General features: G+C 44.8%; 1 pseudogene; it reads right to left on the bottom strand.

The window, feature by feature from the left end:
• Positions 1–1,950: 1,950 nt before the first annotated feature.
• On the bottom strand, positions 1,951–3,603 carry LOC120844814 (annotated as a pseudogene).
• Between the last annotated feature and the right edge of the window lie 1,824 nt (positions 3,604–5,427).

Raw genomic sequence — 5,427 nt, 5'->3', positions numbered from 1 at the left:
CTTTGGTTTCAAGCAACGCCAGCAGGTGACTCGTCGACCCGTGGGCACGTTCAAGACGGCTCGTGCCGCCTTATGTACCACACGCGCAGAGCTCCAGCGAGGTTGTCACACGTGCAGAAAGACCATGGTGTACCGGGGTGTCATGACAACGAGATAATGTTTTTTTGCTGTCACACAGTTCCGCCGTTTGGCCGCCGGTGACACTGTCAGTCGCGGGCACGGTGGCAGCCGAATGATGCAGTCTTTCGGATGCCCGTCGAACGAACACTATTTGATTCCTCGCGCCGCGCGTTCAGCCCCGGCGTGTCCTCACCTAAATAGTGTATCTTTCACCGTGGTTAGGTGCAAAGCAGGAACTGCGAAGCCAGACGAGCGGATAGGTGTATTTAATTGACCGAGCTCAGAATGACCGTGGCAGTGGAATGGAAGCTTATCTTTCCGCAATCAAACACAGACAAAATTTTGAATCTATCCAGCTTAGTGAAGGATTGCTACTTGTTGCAAACTAATCACAAATTTTTATTTTGCAGCTTCTATATGGCTTCAGCTAGCAGGGGCTGTTTTCATTGAAAGGTGAGGATTTCACGTTCTGTTTTCAAACAGCAAGTTTTTGAATGAGGGTCCTAAACAATTAACTGTCTTTTGCAGTAAATGCCAGATCCTCCAGTTCAGGAATATGTTAAATATATTTGCTATGGATAAGCCCAGTGTTTTGCTTCTTTATTCATAATTTGACAACAGCAAAATTTTTTATTTTATCATTCAGAAATACACACAAGAAGAGACTGCGTTGCGGAGAAATGCTGCGCTGAACGTGATTTTCCAACTCGTGTATAGTTTTATTGGTAGCCGATATAATATATTGGATTCCAATATCCATAATACGCCAAGTACACTGGAATCGTAAACCCTTATTGGATCCCCATAGACACATGGGGATCCAATAAGGGTTTATACGGTATTGGATTTCAATGTTTTCAGCGTATTATGGATATTGGAATCCCATAACAAACCCTTATTGTAATACAATACAATAAATGTAATGTTTTCCAATACACTGTCCATATCGTATTGCATTACAATAAAAAGATATTGTTTACCAATATCCATAATACGCTGTTCATATTGGGGTTTTCCAATAGGGTATACAATCCAAGAACTGAAAGTGACACCAACACGAAACCTTAAGGCAGTATTTCTACACATGCGCAGCCGTTGCCAATGTCGCAACTACATGACTGTAATGAAGTCTAGTATAAAACATAGAATATCAATCTTAAAAGCTCTAAACATTATAAAACAAAATTATTTACAGATAAATACAAATGGTCCAAACGCCAAAGGTATGCATGGTTGAAATAAATTGAGTTCTGCAAATGTTTGCAATTTCTTTAAAAAAATTTAAAAAAAAATCACTCATTGGCATTCACTAAAGTTTCCCCCTAATCCCTTCATAGCAGTCTGAGGCAAAGCTCCAGTGAAAAGTCAACCAATCAATGGCAGGGTGACAGCACGCTATAGGCGCCTTCTCTTTGCAATAGGCTTCAGAGACCAGCATCCTTTTGTCGGTGAGCCCCGAATCTGAAAACCAGAACTCTGCGGTACAGATTCAGCCAACTTACGGAAGGTGACTTCCAATAAGCCCTTAGCCTCGGACAGTTTTTGAACGTCATGGCAGCAGTAAAGGAGGGAACTGCAATTTTCCAATTCCTCAGTTATACGTTTGCGCAGCTCCGACACCGAGGAGGCTACTGCCCCAGGAACCATAGCAACCACCGACTGTAAAGGCACTTCACAAAAGCTGGGCTCAATGACAAAGGGAATGTCCGGCTCTGATACTGCTGAGGCTGCTGTACCATGAGCCTCTGAAGACACTTCAAAAGGGCTGAGCTCATTGGCAAGGGGAATGTCAGAACCTGTTTTTGATTCTGGAGAACTTCCAAGTGTAATTTACGGTTGATCGAGGTAACTCTGCGGAAGAGAGGAAAAGCCCCACCTGTCGCTGTACTTAAAAATAGAAACGAGCTTGCATAGGTACTTGTGCTTGCTAAAGTCAGGGCAGGTACACGATGGCTTGGTGAAGTCGACTGTGTATACATCATCATCACTTCTTTCAGAATGAACAGAAAACATGTCTTTAATGACCAGCTCTTTCATGTCTGTGTGGGCGTATTCCTCTCCGTTAACGAGCCATCTCAGCGTATGTTTAACAAACCCGTGAGGCTGGTTGTGCAGGTATGCGGGAACATTTTCACTGTACTGTCTGTACACAGATGACTGGCTCCTTGCTGTCTCATGAAATTTCGCTTTTTTGGCGGGAAGGTAGCCATAGACGGCAGCTGTGATTAGGGATGTTAACGACCGTTTCCCACTGGCACTTTTCCCAGTGTGCCTTCAACCCCCTGTTTTGGGCCTCAATACTGTTATTTGTGGTCAAGACGACATCAAACGCCAGCCTGTAAGACATGACCCACAACTTCTTTACAGAGAGCCACACTGCTTCAATGTAACTGCAAAATTGTTCATTTTTCCAACTCTGAGGCGACAAGAACTTCAAACACCTCGTCAAACTCATCCTGATTTGAAGCACTGGCTAAGTGTTTCATAAGTTTCAGGGCCTCATATGGATCAGATATGTTGTTTTCCTTTCGGCGCAGCCACCTTTTCCATGCCTGTAGTCTATGGAAGTCACAGATGGAGATTTGACTCTCCGGCAGCCCTTGCTTGATGGGACTTATTTCTGCCTTGCTGTAATCTACCATCCAGTACTGTGGGGACCAGTTATCACACCACTGCTTGAAAACGTTTGAATCCTCAGCGATACAGTGTGCCGTCTCGAACTGTACGATAAGCACACCAGCTGGTGTGTATCCTAACGGCGTTTCCACAGCAAGCAACAACAGTGGAAGTCACTGTCTTGTATCTTGCATCCAGGCAAACTGCTCAGTCACTAGTCTTGTATCTTGCATCCAGGCAAACTGCTCAGCCTCCATAATTTTTCAGGATGTTTCTTATGAATTTTTGTCTGGAACCAGAACAGCAACGTGTCTTCACACTCGCTGGAAACGCTCTCTTCCAAATTGTTTGAGTCACTGCTACCCACGCAGCTGCGTGCTGCATACAGCCGATATACGATGGAGGATTCGGGTTGCTCGGCCCTGATATTTTGAATGAGAATGCTAGCTTTCTCTTGATCAAGGGTTCTGAAGCGGTCTTTCTTAAGAACAGCTTAGATCTGGTTGCTGATGTCACGATGTGTTGGGAAAAAGGCCCTGCAGCTGCTATCGGGCTTTTCCTTGTTTACAAAAGTACGTCCTGCACGTAGTAGTGCAGGAACTTTTTGTCATCTGATACAGATGTAATTCCTTCCCTTGCCAACATTTGAATTTGCTCAGCAATGTTTCTGTTCCTATTTTGGCTAAAAGCTTCCATGCCCTCGGAACCATGGTAACGATGGGAACCACAGTCGGCAATTCTGATTTATACTATCGTCTCATTGGCCACAGTCTGCTGCTCTGCGTCATGTTTCTCCTGCAGCAGCTTGGCCATGTCTGCTTTCAGCCGACCCTCTTTTGTCTGACCGCATGGTTGGGGCACGTCCATCTAGAAAGCAGACATTGTGACATATATTGAGCATACTTTATGGTTTAAAACAGCGCGACAAGACGAGTGCAAAGTGAAGACGAGACAGATGACAGGGCTGAACTAACAACTGAAAGTTTATTTCCACTATTTACAGTATATATACACATGGGCAATAGCAAAATAAACATATTGTTAAAGATAAGAAGAGTACAACACATACAGTCTCGACATCCGATGCCGAGACTGTATGTGTTGTATATAAACTGAAAATAGTGGAAATACATGTAAATGTATGACCTCTATTTCCACTATTTACACCTCCATGTAAATAGTAGAAATGCATATATATCTGTAGATATACTGGAAATTGTGAAAATAAACTTTCAGTTGTTAGTTCAGCACTGTCTTCTGTCTTGTCTTGTCGCGCTCTTTTGAAACCAAATGATCATCAACCAACTAGCCCAAACAAACCTTTTATTCAGCTTACATCAACCAAGTCTAATATGCCCCATCTAATGCCACAACAAATTTGTCTGCACCGTGCAGTAAGGGCAAAAGTAAAAGCTGATATTAGAGAGTTTGACCAGACTGTGTTTTAGCCCCATAACGATACCATAACGATACACAACGCGTGCTCAAGGCCGTAAGCTCTGTTCTTGCGGCATCGGAAGAACTACTGCTTGATATAGCGGTTAATGGGAAAACCTTTTCAAGCGGGGATGGCCACTCGCTCAAGACCGAAATCGCAGCTGGACAGGAGAAAAAAATTGTTTACATATAATGCGATCCTAGGTCATATCGTCAAAACGTCAAATGTTTACTGAATAAAATATATAAACATTGACTTTGCAACGTCATCTATGCACATTCATGCGAAAGGTGACAATAAGTATTGATCAACCGGCTGGTAAAAATATTGTCGCGTCCATAATTCATCAAGCGGCCTCCCCTACTTTGCTGTTCTGTGAACTTTACGTCACGCATTCCCCTGAAAATTTGCAAACACAAAAAGCTTTTGTCACAAAGTACTGCGTTCAAAGTAATACTTGCCTCGTTCAGATGTGTGCTGTGAACATCTATGATATTGTCACGAATTGAGGCGACGAGAAGGCGAAAATTGAACTGAAAATAAAGGTTTCATGTGCGAACTTGTGCCAACAAAATAAGTAACGAAAGAGCGTCAAGGGGAGCAGAAAAGCAGGCGGCGACTCGGCGGCGAAACAGAAAGCGCGAGCGAGACTGACTCGACAAGGTCGCGGGTAGCTGCTTATCTACCGTGCGTCACTATCTCGAAAGTTCGGCAAAGAGGGCTCGAGCGCGCGCGCTCGAGGTGAGGATGAACTGGCACTTTCGAGAATAACAAAGCAGATCGAAAGTTACGTCTGTTGCGAGAATTAACGGGAATCTTCTAGAAGACCGTGACCAAGCGTTGCTTTCTCGGCTCTGCGGGCGGCATTATCCCCCCTCTTAAAAATGCGTCGCCCCGATGCAAACAAAAGGAAAACGGAAATGGCTAAAACATTTACGGTGAAACGAAATAAACATGCAGTGTAACAATCCTAACGCGCGTCAAACTACGTGGACGACTTCGGGTCGTGGCTGGCGGTGTCCTGATGGTAGAGTTCCGTCGGGGAGCACCTCTTAGTTCAAGTCCCCAAGACGGCGGATGACCTTGCAGGCTCCGAAGTAGCGTTTTAACAGTTTCTCGCTGAGGCCGCGGTGGCAAATGGGTGTCCACACCCACACCCTGTCTCCGGGCTGGAACTCCGCGTCGCGGCGACGAAGGTTGTACTGGCCAGCGTCGACACGTTGCTGGCCCTTTATGCGAGGGCGGGCTAGCTG

This window comes from Ixodes scapularis, unplaced genomic scaffold, assembly GCF_016920785.2.
Source record: "Ixodes scapularis isolate PalLabHiFi unplaced genomic scaffold, ASM1692078v2 ptg001200l_1__unscaffolded, whole genome shotgun sequence".
In the NCBI taxonomy this organism is placed as follows: Eukaryota; Metazoa; Arthropoda; class Arachnida; order Ixodida; family Ixodidae; genus Ixodes; species Ixodes scapularis.
This window is presented reverse-complemented; position numbering and strand designations above follow the sequence as displayed.